This window comes from Leuciscus leuciscus (assembly GCF_965113295.1).
Source record: "Leuciscus leuciscus genome assembly, chromosome: 3".
Classification (NCBI taxonomy): Eukaryota; Metazoa; Chordata; class Actinopteri; order Cypriniformes; family Leuciscidae; genus Leuciscus; species Leuciscus leuciscus.
The window spans coordinates 58,607,064-58,624,879 of NC_138727.1; the positions used below are offsets into that span (position 1 = coordinate 58,607,064).

At 39.1% G+C, this 17,816-nt stretch overlaps 1 protein-coding gene and 1 long non-coding RNA gene across 3 annotated transcripts in view; both read right to left on the bottom strand.

Annotated features, from left to right (window-relative positions):
* The window catches only part of LOC309493667 (B-cell receptor CD22-like), a 132,426-nt gene that overhangs the window by 55,012 nt on the left and 59,598 nt on the right, over positions 1-17,816 (bottom strand). The window lies entirely within an intron of this gene.
* On the bottom strand, positions 11,677-13,621 carry LOC309493907. 2 transcript variants are annotated; one of them, XR_014204077.1, is made up of 4 exons: positions 12,957-13,621; positions 12,208-12,296; positions 11,908-12,105; positions 11,677-11,802 (listed from the first exon to the last, which is right to left on the bottom strand). It is a non-coding gene; the product is annotated as an uncharacterized lncRNA (long non-coding RNA). The 2 variants fall into 2 exon arrangements; XR_014204078.1 differs by lacking the exon at positions 12,957-13,621 and adding an exon at positions 12,429-12,595.

Sequence of the window (17,816 nt, forward strand, 5' to 3'; positions counted from 1 at the left end):
TAATAATGATAAAATAATAATAATAATAATCTGGCAAAACACTGTAGGTGGCACAAAAAAAAGAAAAAGCATCTCCCCAAACGAGATACAGATACAACCCCCCTTAACATTAACACTTAAATAGACACACTGTAACAACACCAGCGCTAACTAACAAAACTCGCGTAATGTTGCTTCGAAAAAGGTAACAGTTTTTTAAGTATGAAAATATAAAAATATCACTGAACAGAACAGCAGTCATGGAGTTCTAACCAGTCCCCTATATCAGCAAATAATAGTTCAAAAAGATGATAATAGAGGGGACATGATAATTACAATCATGAGCTCTCAATAATGAAGGACCAGCCAATATGAAAAATAAACATAATAATATCCATCTATGTTGCTCAGGCCGATACTTGCCCCATCCGTAAATTACTATGACTCGCTACCTGACGCATCTGCAGGTTTCACGTTACTGCGAACGAAGTTTAGTGCAGCAGATGGCTCCGTAAACTTGTGTGAAACTCCATCAGGTAACGTGATCCTCAGCACGGCAGGGAAAAGCAAGCCAAACTTGACTCCAGGACATGAATGGAGGATGCGTTTAACATCTCTGAATGAAGCCCGCTTCTTAGCCACAGCAGTAGTGTAATCCGCGAAAATGGACAGCCTCTTTCCGTTGTAATAGAGAGGGGAGAGATCCGCGGCTCTTTGAAGAATCTCAGTACGCACATGAAAGTAATGCACTCTGATGACAAAAGGGCGAGGAGGTTCTCCTTTCTTTGGTTTTTCACGGAGTGTACGATGTGCTCGATCCAGCAAGGGTTTATCCTGGAGCTGCAAAATCTCCTGCAAAAGTTGGGCCACATATTCAGTGGGGCGCGAACCCTCGCAGCCCTCGGGAAGCCCCACTAAGCGAATATTGTTTCTCCTGGAGCGCCCCTCCAAATCTTCGCACTTAGAGTCAAGATGAGTTACGCGCTCACTGAGCGACGTTATCAAATTCTCAAGCTCCGTAAGGCAATCGCTATGATCAGACGAAGATCGCTCCAGTTCTTTTATGGTACTAGTGTTGGCTTCGACCATCTGTTGCAAAGGTTCCAACCAGCCTTTGACGTCTGATCGCACTGAAGTAATCTCAGAGCGTAAGTCAGAAGATAATGAATCAATTTTCTGACAAATCTCATTCTTGACAGAGTCCAACATTGTCTGAAGACAAGTGACAGTCCCGGGTGATTCATCCGCGGGGCACACATTCGCCGTGGACCCGTTAGCGTCGCCTGAGGAGAGCGGGGCTTTGCTGCGGCCTCCTTTACCCGCGTCGCCTTTTGACCGAGACGACGACATATTTACACTTATAATCAGTGTAAGAATAGTACCAGAGTTTAGGAAGTTGGTTTTAAGTTATATAACAAAAAATAATAATAATTGTGCTGTTCAATATATGAGTAAATCTGCTACCTTCCCCGAGAGCGATCGAAAACACGTCTTACATTCTCAACGCGCAACCGTTATCCCGATTTAGAAATTATTTATCTAAACATCACTTTTCCATCAAAAAACGTGTTGTAAAAAACATAACTTATTAGATTTAAGACCTAGGTTCGCTAGCTAGTTCTGTGCCTGCCTGTGTGCGCTATGGTGCGCGCTGACCCTGGTCGACGAGAACCCGCATGAGAGATGTGACGCAGGACGTAACCCCGCCCCCCGGGCGAGATGCCCCAAAATGTATGAATCCCCTAAGGACCCTGATGCTGACGCAGTTTAGTTTGAGGTACGAGCGCTATTATTACTATATGCGCAAGACAGACCTAACGCGATGAGAACGCCAGTTCATCCGAGATCGATAAAGAGTAATCACATGTGTGCGTGCATCAAAGAGTAAGTTAATCTTTTATTATACTGTGTTATTTACACTGTGAATGTGCGTAAATTTGTCTTTAAAGACGTGATTAACACATGCAGTAGCACACGTGTCTGTAAGATAATCCTATTATACGATCGCTGTATAGACATATTTCCAGTGTTAATGTCATACGAAATACAGATTGTATTCACTTGCTTATGGATGTTTTATCAGTGTGTATATTTATACTTTTATTCTTGTTTCTCTTTTTAGAACCACACTTAATTAAATACTGTTCAAGTTTGAAATGAGTGGTCTATGAGTGGTGTGTGCATCTGGCTCCTCCTAAACGGACATCACTTATTTGTTCTGATCGGACAATCTTTGGTGGTTGCCACCGGGTATTAATTAGCCCTAAGAGCTTAACAATTCTTTACAGTAATCATGTCACTGTAAGCTCCGATTTCCATAGAAACAGTTCTGAGATGCGCGTTCAAGACTGCACAGGCGAATTGGCTGGACAAACATGTTATTAAATCAGAGCACAAAAGTGAAACAGGGCGGCATACCCTTTTTTGGGTAACAGGGTAATGACTGCCCTCCTGCAGCTCAAAGGTAGCAACCCTCCGGCCAGACTTGTCTCCTGGTTTCTCCTGGACAACTCGCTCGTCAGCGCGTGTGCGCTCGGTTCATGTGTATTGTGACTCCTGCTTTCCAGCATAAATTGTTTATGTGATCGCTGGGTTGCTGGTGAAGTATGAAAGTGGAGTGAATATCCACCCAGTTTTGGTGCCCAATTCTTAACCTCAGCGTGGTTTGATGCATGATTCTCTGGTTTATTAATTAAATGATTTTCTTCTGTAACTTTTATTTAAGTTTCTGTTGTTTGTTGTTGTTGTTATTTGTTTTGTTTATTTGGAGACCATTTTGTTCATTTTGTTTCTCGTTATAAGAGCCGAGGCTTCAGGGCCGGCCGCTCATAGGCCCTCGTGTGCTGTGGTGGGATTCTGTCTGTTCTGGTGGGAGTGCTGTGTGTTCATGCTTGACCTTATTGGTGTATATATATATATACACAGTACAGGCCAAAAGTTTGGAAACATTACTATTTTAAATGTTTTTGAAAGAAGTTTCTTCTGCTCATCAAGCCTGCATTTATTTGATCAAAAATACAGATTTTTTTATATATATTGTGATATATTATTACAATTTAAAATAATTGGTTTTCAATTTATTATACTTTAAATGATCATTTATTTCTGTGATGCAAAGCTGAATTTTCAGGATCATTACTCCAGTCTATCACATGATCCTTTAGAAATCATTCTAATATTCTGATTTATTATGAGTGTTGGAAACAGTTCTGCTGCCTAATATATTTGATGAATACAAGGTTAAAAAGAACTGCATTTATAAAAAAATATATATATATAAAAAAAAATTATAATAATATAAATCTTCTTTACTATCACTTTTTATCAACTTAACACATCCTTGCTGAATAAAAGTATTGATTTATTTCAAAAAAAGAAAGGAAAAAAAAAGACTGACCCCAAATGACTGACCAGTCGTGTATATTGTTGTTACAAAAGATTTCAATTTTTAAAACAGTTGCTTCTTTTTTTTTTTTTTTTTTATCAAAATATCCTAAAAAAGTATCACAGGTTATGAAAAAATATTAAGCAGCAGAACTGTTTCCAACTTTGATAATGAATCATCATATTAGAATGATTTCTAAAGGATCATGTGATAGACTGGAGTAATGATCCTGAAAATTCAGCTTTGCATCACAGAAATAAATGATAATTTAAAGTATAATAAATTGAAAACCAATTATTTTAAATTGTAATAATATATCACAATATATATATTATAAAAAAATCTGTATTTTTGATCAAATAAATGCAGGCTTGATGAGCAGAAGAAACTTCTTTCAAAAACATTAAAAATAGTAATGTGTCCAAACTTTTGACCTGTACTGTCTAATATAGGAGTCTTGTGCTCATTAAACTAGTTCCCCTGCCAGTGGTAAGCCTCGGCCTCCTTTTCATGTTTGGTTTCTTTAATGTTTGTATGTGTAACCTGCTCCTTCAGTCTTTTAATGTTTTAAGATTACTGCTTGATGATTGAAATAAAACTTTTGTATCTTTTGGCATCCACGTCTCAGGCCCTCCTTTCGATAACCACGTTCCTGTGTGTCCTTTGTAGGTGGTTAAAATCATTCATATTTATATTTCTCTGTCTAACAGGGTGGTGTAGTCACACTTGCTCTCGCTCTCGGCGTCCCGCTACATTTTCATTAGATGTCCCTCAACAACATGTTCTATCTCATATTAAATTGGTTTAACGTTTTTCTTAAAGTACAGCTAAGCCACCACTACAGTGATTTTTTTTGTGGCTTAAAATAATTGACCCATCCCATTCCATTAGCCATTCATTCTCATTAAAAACATCACTATGAGTTTCCTGGACCAACATTACACCGATTTTCTTTTGTTTAATCAGTTCATAAAGCATTGCTCTTTTCTTGCTGTCTCGTGCACCATTTAAATTAAGTGTGCCCAATTGTATCCTACTCATAAAAAAGTAATATGAGCACACCAGTAACAAACACTCAAAAAAAAAAAAAAGAAGCTAGACTGATTCGAATTCATCGTCAATTTTCTTCAGCCTAAAGTCTTCTTGTTCAGTGAAAGCTCCACCCTCCTTCATTAAAGCCCTGGTTGAATCTATAAACAACTCACGATCTGGGAAGTAATCCTCTACATTTACACCTTTCATGCCTTTCGTTGTCTGAAGAAACTTTTTTCTATTTTGTCCGATGTGTAAGCGCTGCGGACAGATCGCTTCTGTGAAGCTGAGCTCACAGAGTCTGACACAGCAGACTCCTCAACATTACTCGAGTCTGAGTCCACCTCGCATCTCCAACAGCTGTTCCAGTAGCTTTTTTACTATCTTACTTACTTTTTACTTACTTTTCCTTTGAGTATTTAAAAATACATGTCAACATCCAAAGCATCTTCTAATATGGCCTGCTCACTGACCTCAGAAACACCACCTTCATGCACATTTTCGTTTGTGGCCACACTCTCATGTTTATTACTTTCACGATCGTCAATTCCATTTTTGTCAACACAAGATACTGTATCCCTCGTTTGTGGATGATCTGTATTACTAAGCGTTTCGTCTGTGTTGTGATTCTGATCTGCACTCTTCTCAGGGCACACGCGTATCACGTGACCCTCTTGTCCACAACCAAAACACTTCATCGGATCCGAGGTAGCAAAAATAACATATGAAAATCCTCAATCTTACTGTGCGTTCACACCGGACGCGAATAGCGCGTCAAATTCGCACCTGCCGCGTCTAGTTATACGCTTGACCACTTTGTGTCCATTCGCGCGTCAAGAGCGAAATTGACGAGCGTAAAAACAAAAGTTTGAAGTAAAATTTACGCGCATCAGAGGCGAAAGTTTCAAAAGTTTCGAAACCCATTGGCGGCCATCTTTTTACAAGATGTCTTATGTTGATCGATCATTTATCGAGAGAGTCACCGCTCTGTATTTGCTCTGGAGAGCAGAACAGCGGCGTAGGGATCATCGTCGCCGTATTTGGGTCCACCAGACCCTTCGGAGGCGAACCCAGTTTGGCGAGTTTCACCATTTGCTCCAGGAGCTGCGCCTGGATGACGGCCGCTATCAGCGGTGCTTCCACCTGTCCCGCGCCCAGTTTAATGACCTGTTGTCCCGCATCGGAGCGAGGATCACCCTCACCCTCACCCACACAATCTGTAATTTATTTTTGTATTGATGATAAATGGAGCCAGCCTCCAAAAATAATTAACCTGTCCTGTGTTTTTTTTTCCTTTTTTTTTCTCACACAACACTGTCCAGACACAAACTATTCTTATACACTATTATACACTATATTGGTTGTCTTTACATTAGAATAATAATGTTTCATATAATCTGGATTTAGATATGGAATAAATTGCATTCAATACAAAATGAATATTTTGAAGTCAAGTTTTTATGTGATAAAAGATTTACTTTGTTTTTACTTCACCACGTGACAGCAGCAAGCAGGCTCCTGATTGGTTAACGTGGCGCAAATTGATGCAGAAGTTCAGATTTTTCAGCTAGGGTGGCAGACGCGAATTCGCGTCAAACGCGTGAATGCACAAAAAGCACTACATAAAATCATTTAATTTACCAAATCAACTTTTTGGTATGTATATGTATTGTAACTGCAGTTTGTTAGCTAGCTAGCTGCTAATGTTTTTTTTGTTGTTGTTTTTTTTGTTGCAAAATGGGTAAAGAATGTCATCACCAGAACATCACAACTTGTGATCACATAGTCTCAGACAAGTTGATGAAGTTACAGTGTCTTCATGTCATGAAGTTATTCCTCACAAAGAACAGATAAGTTGGTACATACCAATTACTCATATTTGAAACCTTATTTTACAAAATTCCAAAAGATCTGGAGAGAGTGAGAGAACAGCTTATCCATCCAGTGTCACATAGATAATACTTCATTGGACTGGGCTACAGCAGGAAACATGGTGAGATAAGCTTTAATTAATTCATTTCAATTTATCTGTGGATTATGGGGGTTAAAAATAGAAAAGTGACATGGCAACTTTTGTTTGCAACTTTTGTCTCTGTCTAACAGAGAGTGCAATACAAATGGCGGAAACATTCTTGGTTAAATGTCTCAAACCATCAACGGACATAGATACATTTGACGACCTACGCATTGCTGCGTTCGATAGTAATGCCCTTAAAGCTGTAGTAGGTAACTTTTGTAAAAATGTATTTTTTACATATTTGTTAACACTGTCATTATGTCCTGACAGTAGAATATGAGACTGATAATCTGTGAAAAATATAATCAAGCTTCTCTGGCTCCTCCCAGTGGTCCTATTGACATTTGCAGAAATACACCGCTCCCGGTCAGAAACAACCAATCAGAGCCAGGAGGAGTGTCTTAGCAGTGTCAATCAAGCTCGTGTCAAGATTGCCGATGTGCCGCAGCTGTGCTAATGGCGGACAAACAACCAAAACTGCCAATTTCTCGAGTGGCACCTGCTCATACAACAAAGACAGGTAAACGGAAAAAGACAGATGACGATAAACAAGCCCGTCGGAGCCCATTGACTCAGTGTCAAAACTCTAGCCGCATAACATACAGATAAAATGTCACGCACTGTGCAAAGCAACAATTGAAACCTGCTAATTCACTGGCTTGTCATGTTGCTGAAATAATGTACTAGCAAACCTTATTTAGCATTACATATCGCTATAATAATTACTTACATACTGTAACGTTACCGTTATATTATCTTACTAGCTATTTATAACTTATAGAAAAAGTGCAACGTTATGAAGTTACATTACATGTATTGCAAAATACGTAATGATTTGAGGACCAAGTTTGTAGTCAAAGTATGGGCAGGCCATGATAGTCAATGTAAAGCATATTGTTGATGTTTCGTCCCTACCAGTGAATGTGCGATAACTATTTATCCGCCGTCGGTGGCCCTGTTTACTAGCCTGCGCGTTCACGGAGGAGGGCTGCAGCGCATCAGAGAGTAAGGGGGAGTGACCTGTAAGTTGTGCTTGTTCAAATTTTCAGGCTAAGTCAACGTTTTCTAAAAACTCCCTACTGCATCTTTAAGATGGACTTTGAGAGGACCGCACCTCAACTAATGCAAGAAAACATATACAAAGAGCCTATTATCAACAGCAGCTTTGGGTCCAAGCACCATTTACAGACGCCACCTCGATCTTCAATGCAGATGCTTATGGTTTTGCAAGAAAGGGCAGTTTATTAGTCCCTGAGATTGTAATCTCAAAACCTGAAGGTTTGCCAGATCCCTGCTCGTGTGGCAAGTGTGCACACAAGAATGGGTGTCCCTGTCGGGTAGCTGGTATCCGTTGTTGCAAGTACTGCAAATGCAAGGGAGGCAATAGTTGTAAAAATTCTATAACTGAATGAGCTCTCAACATCATCATACAGGGAATAAACCTGTTGTTTTGTATTTCTCACTTTAAGTTAACGTTCCAATGATAATAGCAAGGTTTGATGTAAAATGTCTGTATATTAATCAAATGCTTCTTTTCTTTCTTTTAAAAAAGTCCCTTGTTTGTGTACAATTGTATTTATAATTTTCCATTCAATACAGCACAAAACAGGACTTCTTAATATGAAGATTAAACTGGTAGAAATGTATGAGGATATCTATAAATAGAAGAAAAAGTCCCATTCACCTGTAGTGTGATAATAGTGTCACCGGTTGTGATAATTTTCAGGACTTTCGTCCCGGGTAGAGATTTTGGCACACATCCCACGTTGTTCAATGGGGTCATATTAGTCTATAACAGTTGAGATATTCTCCGCTAAATGAAGCTCATACAAATCTTACCCAGGACCTAGACTAAAAAACACTTTTTGCACCAGGCTGTAAATATATATATACATTTTTCTGCTGTAAGCACAGCAACAGTTAAAAGCTGTCTACACTTGATGTGACAAAGTGACCGTTACAAATCCATTTGTTCTTCGTGTCAGAAGTAGCGTATGTCATAAAGAGAAGTGAACATCAGCTTCTTGTCTGGGATTTGTCTTGTCCCGCCGGATCCAGTGCCGATGGTTTTTATTGTCTTTAGTTGCGTTTCGCTGCTCGCGTCACATGTAGACACGGTGACATTGAAACTATTTCAGGTGTTTCTCAGATACAAATCTTTCAATTTTCATAATTTTTGGTGAATTTATGTGGTAGTTTGAGGTGGGGGTGCCAGATTTTGTTAAAGGTTTAAAGGGGGGCATGATCAAAAAAGTTTGAGAACCACTGTTTTAGCATCAAATTATCAGAATTTCAAATTTCGTTTTACATTGTATGACCCCAGCTAGCAAAAATTGTGCGGGCCGAGAGCGGCCCGATTAAGGCTAAAACAATCGGCCAATCCTCGGCATGAATCTAGGTCCGATTGCTCAGCGAGCGCTCGGTTTTAACGCGGCCCGATTAAGGCTAAAGACACTCGGCCGAGCGCTCGGTTTTAACGCGGCCCGATTGCGGAAACCCGAGTGAGAGGACGTATAGCTCGCCTCCAATCCCGTTCCTTATTTGGGCTTATTTGAACTTTGATTTCCATTCACATCAGGTTAATACTAAAATTGCTTAGCAGCCGTTATTTATGCAAGATAAACAAAGTAAAACAGCACAAGGAAGACAGGTTTCATGTTTAATGCATTTTTTATTGGACCACACTACAAAAATAGGATAAACACTTTTTAATAACAGATTTGAATAGAATAGAAATATCACAGCATTAATGTAGAATCAAGGAGTTCAAATACCATTTTCCAATATCAACATTTTTAACTTTGAAACATTTAATTCTGGCCCACTGCATTTGAGTTGTCTACGCACACACACTTTTTAATAACAGATTTGAATTGAAAAGAATAGAATAGAATAGAACAGAATAGAAATAATATCACAGCATTAATGTAGAATCAAGGAGTTCAAATACCATTTTCCAATATCAACATTTTCACTTTGAAACATTTAATTCTGGCCCACTGCGTTTTTGAGTAGTCTACGCACACACTTTTTAATAACAGATTTGAATTGAAAAGAATAGAATAGAAATAATATCACAGCATTAATGTAGAATCAAGGAGTTCAAATACCATTTTCCAATATCAACATTTTTAACTTTGAAACATTTAATTCTGGCCCACCGCGATATTTGAGTTGTCTACGTTGTCTGCCTGTTCGCCCTCTGACTTCGGCCACCATCCCTATCAGAGGCTAACCACAGACACCTGGTGATGAGCAGCTCTGTTTCCTCTTCTGTAGAATCTTTGGTCAGGGCATTGCGGCGGACTGCATCTGAGAAAAACACAAGATAGAAGAGGGCAGCATGACCACGTGATGTTACTCAGCAACAACCAAAACTTAATTTGGATGCAGGGCTCTACACTTACATTTCTTTTTAATTTAAAAAGTTTAGGAGCACAGTCAAATTTAGGAGCACCTTCTGATCAATGACAAATTAACCTACCCATTAAAAGGCGGTATTTGATAAAATGACTTGCCGGGGCATTTTTTTTTTTAAAAAGCGCATTTTCTTAACTAAATCACAGCCTTTGTGATTTCATGATAGCACTATGCTATATTATGATTGTAAATGGTTTTAAATAGATCGCGTAGCCTTAGAAAACGGTGTAATAATGTTATTCATGGATTCTCGTCTGTGGAATGCGCCACTTCCGGTATTTTGCCGGTTACTCAACACGGGTAAATTGCTATTGAGGATTTTTTTTAATCGAGTGCTCGACTTTAATCGAGGAATCGTTGCAGCTCTAGTTTCAATGGAGGGTGCACCCATAGAACCTGATCAGGTCAGTCGCACTGGTGCTCCTAAATACTTTGTCACCGTCACAGCCAGTAAATAAATAAATAAATAAATAGGTTGCACTGTAGAGCCCTGGGGTGTCACCACAGTGCAGTTATCCAGTAGGCATGTGCCGGTATCAAATTTTCATGCTGCGATTAATTGATTGAGCTTTTATCACGGTATACGGTATTATCACGATATTTTAATTGCCCAAGAGAAACGGATGGATTGGGGGGGGGATGTAGAAAAAAAAACAACTTGCATCACAATAGGTGTAATTGTAATTGTCAAAACATTTGGTAACTAAACAGAATTTTACACAATTTTCACGATTTCAATTCAATTCTTGGGATTTGATTTCAATCTTGATTCAATATTGACTCTTTGGATAAATATTAGGTAGGCTACATGGTAATTTTTCTCAAGAAAAAATATATCTCTCATAATGCTGTAAACATAGGCCTACAGAGAGCCCTGTCAGCTGGTATTATTAAAGGTTAAAAATTAACAAATTAAATTAAATATAATTTGGATTTCATTATAATAACAATTATGACACAAGTAAAAATATAATACAAATGTGATATAGTGCACATATTTAGCAAAATACTCCTCTCTATAGCTATTTTTTCTAGTCAACTAACGTGTTGGTCATTAAATGGCTTTCCTGAGGTAAATGTAACGTTCTGTGACATAATTGTTCACCTGCAGTTTTATTGATCTTTTCGTGGTTGAAAAACACTGATTGATCGATATTATGTATGAGACATAAATACATTTAGGTAAGTTGTACTGTATCTTTAAATAAAAAAGTTAACTTGAACTGAGGCGTTACAGCGATCGTCACGTCACATTTACAAGCACCAAAACGGTATTTATTGTCTGAATTTCGTAATAAAATGGACAGAATCTGATAGATGAGATTTTTTTTCATATCAAAAGTAACCTGCTCTGTCTAGTCTGTCGGTGTCAGTGTCCTCTTTGCTCCGTGATTTTTCTCTGCGTGAGAAAATGGATGTGTGGCTCGAGAGCGTGTGAAAAGAGTCTCACGCTGAATGCGTAGAGATGGCAGCCCTGCTTTTAGAAGAGGGATAAATCCTTTATTTTACTGTCTATGGATAAATCGTCGGCAGCGTTCCTCCTTCCGCCATACTTCTTCTCCATGTGAGGATTCATTACATTAGACTAGAGTGCGCCCTGCGCCGCATGCACACAGTGCTTCTTCATGTGGGGATTGTTTACATCAGAGTGCGCACGTGTTTCGCGCAGCATATACGCAGTGTTTAAGCGGTTGATGGAAAATAAGCTAATGCGCGTTCTATAAATATAAATTCTGATCTATTATTTTTCACGGTATTCTGAAGTGCCCGCGATAACAATATCGTGCATATTCATTACCGCGATTTATCGCATTACCGAATACCGGCACATGTCTATTATCCAGCACTGACACTCACCCAGAACCACACTTTTAATGAGTCTCGCCAGCGAAGTGTTCATTGCTCTTTTCAGGACCTGCCCCACAGTGTCTTTAAGAGTCATGCCTCCGACCATTCCAAGGAGAACAGTCTGAAACAAAGACATGTAACTCGTTAGTTATTTAAGGAATATAGCATGAGTGAGAGTGGGGACTGACTTTTAGGAATGATCTGATTAATGCATAATTTAACTCACCAAATTCTTCTTCTCCTCTGGATTCTTTAACGTCTCCTCCAAACATTGTAGCTCCTCAATAGTTGAAAGTAGGAGCCCAAAATGTGTTGGGTCTGGCGTGAAGTCTGGAACTGCTGGAGATTTGTAGGAGCTGCATCAGGATGAGCAACTGCTGCTCTCTGATAGAATCAAGCTGGATGAGGATCTCCTTAGCAATTGCTGTAAGACACAAGAAAAAGCAGGCATAACAGATTAGTAGCAAAACATTGTACGTAGATATGTCAGAGTAAACCGAGAGAGTTCACTTTGTAGAATTCCTACCTGTAGGCACAGCCTCCTGAGAAGACCTGTCTTTTGTGTCTTCCATGGTGTTGCTTTCCATGGTTGTGTTGACATTTCTGCCTTTATAACTGAGGGGATTATAATCAGAGGAAGGTTAAGTTTAAAATAAAAATGTTGAATGTAATATATTTTTCTCCTGGTCCTTATTTTAAATAGGTCATACAAAATATCAATATTATCGACTGATATGAAACGCTTACATCATGATACAGTTTTCAGTCATATCGCCCAGCCCTAGGGTAGCTAATAAACTTTTCAAACCTGTCTGTACAGACCGCATTTAGCCAAAGGTAATGTTGATGTTAGCTATAAAGTGCGATTTCAGTTTGCGCCATAAAAGTACAACTAGAGGCCAATTCACACATTCACAAGTCACCAACAAAAGTTGGTCGTTGTATTCAGAATGTTATGAAAAATAAGTGTCATGTTCACACTGCCCCAACAGAAACCGACAAACTCAAGCACCCACGGAAAAACACGAGATATTCATTCATTTTAACCAATACAAGTAAAAGATTGCAGCTTTCAGACACAACTTTCTTCTCGTTTTATATTGTTAAATGTCGAGAGTGCATCTGTTACAGGCCCCTGTGCAAAAGGCCATTAAATGCACTTCACGACGTCATACACAGCGTTCACAAAATGGCGGACGGTCTGCGCATAGATCTTCACAACCCAGAACATTAATACACAAAATATTTGCAGCATGAACATATGTTGTATCATACCTGTAAAACCAGGAGCAAACGTGTCAGCGTAATCATAATCCCCAGCAACTGTGAGGTCGCCGGCGCAGCTGCTCCTCTACCGTTATAAGAGTCCTCAGTTCATTTTCATAATAAGAGTCCCGATCTCACTCAGCAACAGACATGACCCAGCTTTCAGCAGACCAAAGTCCCACATCATTCCTCTATTTACATAAGTAAAATAAATATTTTCTTACAGGATCAAAATGTGCACATACTTTAGGACAAAACGTGTTTGTTGGCGTTTGTCTGTGCGGTATGAATTGGCCTTAAGCCAGCTAACATTTGTTCCACTTTATTTTCTTCCACAGATCAAAGACTGTGCTCGTAAATATTATTCACGTAAATTGCATTCAATAAAAATGGTGTCTAGCCTAGCAACTAATTCTTTGCCAACTAGCAGAACGAAAATATGAGCTGCTAGCGCAAAAACAGCGCAGCTAACGTTAGTCAATGTTAGCTTCGTTAACTTCGCGCCATAAAAGCTTTCATATTACCCCCATTTGCACTACTTTACTCAGACAAAAATTGTATATTGTTGTCCTAATTAATAGAATTCGAGTTCTGAATTCTTTCTTTTCGTTTCATCTAGGGAAGCACTGTCAAATGAACATGAACAAAGTTTAAACGGATCGATAATAATCAACATTTAATCAGCAACAGTTCGAAATATGTAGGTTGACGTAACTCGATTGAAACTATGCTCGGCGTGAAATGTTGATGCTTTTTAAGGAAATTGAACACAACTTACCTCAAGTTCACTGTAATGACGCAGGATCGAAAAGGGATGATTTTAAGTCAGGCGTTGAGTTTTATCTCACCGAAAGTTGTGCACACGTCTTGCGTGCTGACGCTCGCTGCAGCAACTGTTGAAATCGGCTTCATACCGGTAAACGCATCTGAGCCGAGCGCCCAGAGTTTAACCGTCACTGCTGGTAAACATTTGAAATAGCCAGTAAAATGAATTTTAGACTCAGTGTTAATTTTAGACTACCCAACTACTCAGCCGATGCGCGACTGCAATCACCGTGACTGTGCGAGTGATGTCGAGCGCCCATGCATTTTTAAAATACACGTAAAGAATCTTCATGACAACTAAATATTTTTGCTATGGTTATAAATATTAAAAATTGCTCTGTGCAAAATGACTCTATTATTATTATTATTTACCGCATATATTTTGTTTTGGACAACGACATTCGACGAGTATAACATACTAAGATACAGTCAGGAATTTACGTCAATTTTAAAATAATTTTTATGTTAATTATTGCTACATTAAAACCATCCTTGATTTAACCTAAGCCGAGTCATTTCCAGAAGTGGTCCAGATCATACAGCAGAGCCGACCAGTTACGGTGAACATGAATCGGCCCAGTGCTTTACAGCCGTAACAAAAATGCATGTGCCAGAGCGAGCTGCGGGCCACAATCGGCCCGGTTAACACACGCCGATGCCGAGTCTGAGCCGCAGGCGCCGCGGGGCAGCCGAGCTCGGGCCGATTATACATGCTATCTGGGACCTAACAAAGCCTCATTTTCTGAAATCACGTGACTTGGCCATTTTAATACGCACTTTAAAACACAGATATGAAACAGAATGTTGAGTCTTCGTACCTTTGTATCATTTAATGTTTTATTTGAAAAGGAATAAAGAGAAAAATCTGCCACATGCACTCTTTAATACACAGATAAAATATATAAAATATTACAGAAACAACTCTAAACTCATTTATTAATTACACATTGACTGTTTATTAATGTCACATTAATATAATCCATTGCTTTCTGCAGAATGGAAACTCTGAAGATGCGTTTAAAGAAGGCTTTGCCTATATTAGCGTGTTTGTTCCCCCTGCTGGTCTTTTTATATTCTGCACTTTGGATTGGTTTTATTCAGTTTCGGGGGTTGGGTTCAAAAGAACAAGCGCATGTTGAATTTGCCATCAGTCTATAGCAATAACAACACTTAAACGAGGCACTGCCTGTAAGTGGAGTTTAATTATTCTTGATTTTGGCATTTTGTATGTTTATGAGGGATTGCATATAAAAGTAATTGTTTTCAAAGTTCTGTGTTATATTGTGTGCACATTCTGTATTATTTTCTCCAGTTGTACATTGTTGGACACGTCATTTGTGACAGTTTATTTATGTATTCTTTTTGTTTTTATATTGTTTTACAGTTTTACACATTTATTCAGTAAATCTGAACGATGACTCCGGTGTCAGGACTGTTTATTGAGTGGATGTGTTTAGCTTGCTGGGTACGAAGCCAGTACTTTTTGATCATTTAATTTCCAGTTTGGAATGGAATAACGAGAAATGAAAACCTGCTGTTTATTCGTTTTTTAGTTTAGATTAAAAAACGAACGAAAAATGAGATTTTGGCTCGATTTTTCATTTTTCGTTTATGGTTTACAAGTCGGTTTATTGATTCGATATTTCATTTGCACACGTGGGCGGCGCTGAAACGGCCCTTTCATCTGATTGGTCAAACCGCTCCGCCTTCAAGGGGTGGTTCGGGATTTTTGACATCGGACCTCATTTTTAAGTCAGCCTGGTTGTTATTCATCAGTGGAGACATTTAAAAAAAAAAATTATCCAGTCCTTATATTTGGATAGTTAGCCGATGCTAGGCTAGCGCGAGTCAATGGTATATGTTAGCCAGCCATTAAAAAACGTTTTACCCACTCCACAGTGCACCAAACGCAAATCAATTATAACACTAGACTATCGATGTATATGTCCGTTGAGAGAATAATGTTAGAAATCAAACTTACCTTTCATCTCAATGATCCCAAAGGAACTAGTTTCTCAGCAGCTGCGGAATTTTACTTTGCTCCGGTTTTAATAATGCGGCAAAAAGTAAACACAGAACAGAAGCGCACTGTAATCAGTGTACCAGCGGCAGGTAAATACACTTGCAGTGTATAATACACGTGTGTACCGGCTCACTCGGTTGCCTAGGTAATCAATATCACTCCGCTGCTGCTGTAGACAAGGCTTATGATTACAGGGAACAAATTATAACTAATGCAATGTGATGAAAGGTAAGTTTGATTTCTAACATTATTCTCTCAACGGACATATTCATCGATAGTCTAGTGTTATAATTGATTTGCGTTTGGTGCACTGTGGAGTGGGTAAAACGGTTTTTAATGGCTGGCTAACATATACCATTGACTCGCGCTAGCCTAGCATCGGCTAACTATCCAAATATAAGGACTGGATAATAAAAAATAAAAAAATTCTCCACTGATGAATAACAACCAGGCTGACTTAAAAATGAGGTCCGATGTCAAAAATCCCGAACCACCCCTTTCAGTAAGCTACGAGCTTTTCTTTCTGTCAGGCAGAATCTTGACTCTTGTCAGTACGAGTGCGGCACTGACAAATGCACTTTAATAATAATGTCTGAAACCACCATTCACTGATAACTACGCACAATATTTGAAGCAGAAATATGTTGCTGGTCACGTAATTCGTGCTGCTGCGACTTGCAAGCGACCCCATTAATGTGAGCCACAGTATATGACAGATTATATTAGCATATTTCCCATTGATAAATACAGTGCAAATAGTTCCGTCTCTTTGGATAAAAGTGAAGTAGAAATAAAAATCAATAATACGCTGAACTGTACCATGACAATATGTCCGTAACATTTACCACTCTAGTCTTTTATTTACATTAAAAGGCAGAAGGGCGTGTGTGACATAGCCTATGGGCTATAAATAATTTTGAAAATTGAATAGAAATAGTTTATATTTTTGAATATAAGCATGTGTAGCCTACTCCGTTCACATGAAAAGAAAGAGACAGAAAAGAGAGAAGCCAGAATCAGTGAACGTAAATTACTGACAAAATTACCAGGTTTGGGATTAATTAGGGGTTCAAGCATGAAATGCTGAAACCCTATTGTAATTGTAAGGATTCGTAAAACGCATCGTGCAGGACAAACCGTAAGGCCTAGAGACGTGAAACCTGGCCAGATGGTAGGCCTCAATTTGGGGACAACCTATCAGAGTATGACCCCAATTGGCCCATAGGTGGCGCTACAGCAACCAAAAGTACTAAATCGCTCATAACTCTTAGACCGTTTGTCCCAGGATCAAGTGTCTTATATCGTTGGAATCCTTGGCTCAAGGCGGACAAAATGGCCATCTCCGATTTGGATGTAGGCAGGGAAAATTTTCTGCTATGTCGGATTTTGTCCAAAACCTACTTTTGCGAACTAGTCCCTGGTTTTTGGCCCGATCGGAACCAAACCAGTCTAGGACAATTCTCTGGACTCTCTAGATCAATAATTATCGAAAAAAAGTTGAACTTTTGCATTTGGGTGGCTGTAACAGGGTCATTTAGAAAAGGGGCGTGGCAAAATACACTAAAAAGCCTATAAATCCCAAATGAAAACTCAGAACTTCACAAAAATTGATGAGCATATGTGTCAGAACATGGTGAGGAAGCATGCAGAGTTTCATGGAGATCGGACCATAGGTGGCGCTATAACTGGCAAAAAGCCTTCATTCTTATTAGGGGTTCAAGCATGAAATGCTGAAACCCTATTGTAATTGTAAGGATTCGTAAAACGCATCGTGCAGGACAAACCGTAAGGCCTAGAGACGTGAAACCTGGCCAGATGGTAGGCCTCAATTTGGGGACAACCTATCAGAGTATGACCCCAATTGGCCCATAGGTGGCGCTACAGCAACCAAAAGTACTAAATCGCTCATAACTCTTAGACCGTTTGTCCCAGGATCAAGTGTCTTATATCGTTGGAATCCTTGGCTCAAGGCGGACAAAATGGCTATCTCCGATTTGCTCGCTCTTCAGTCGCCAATTTCG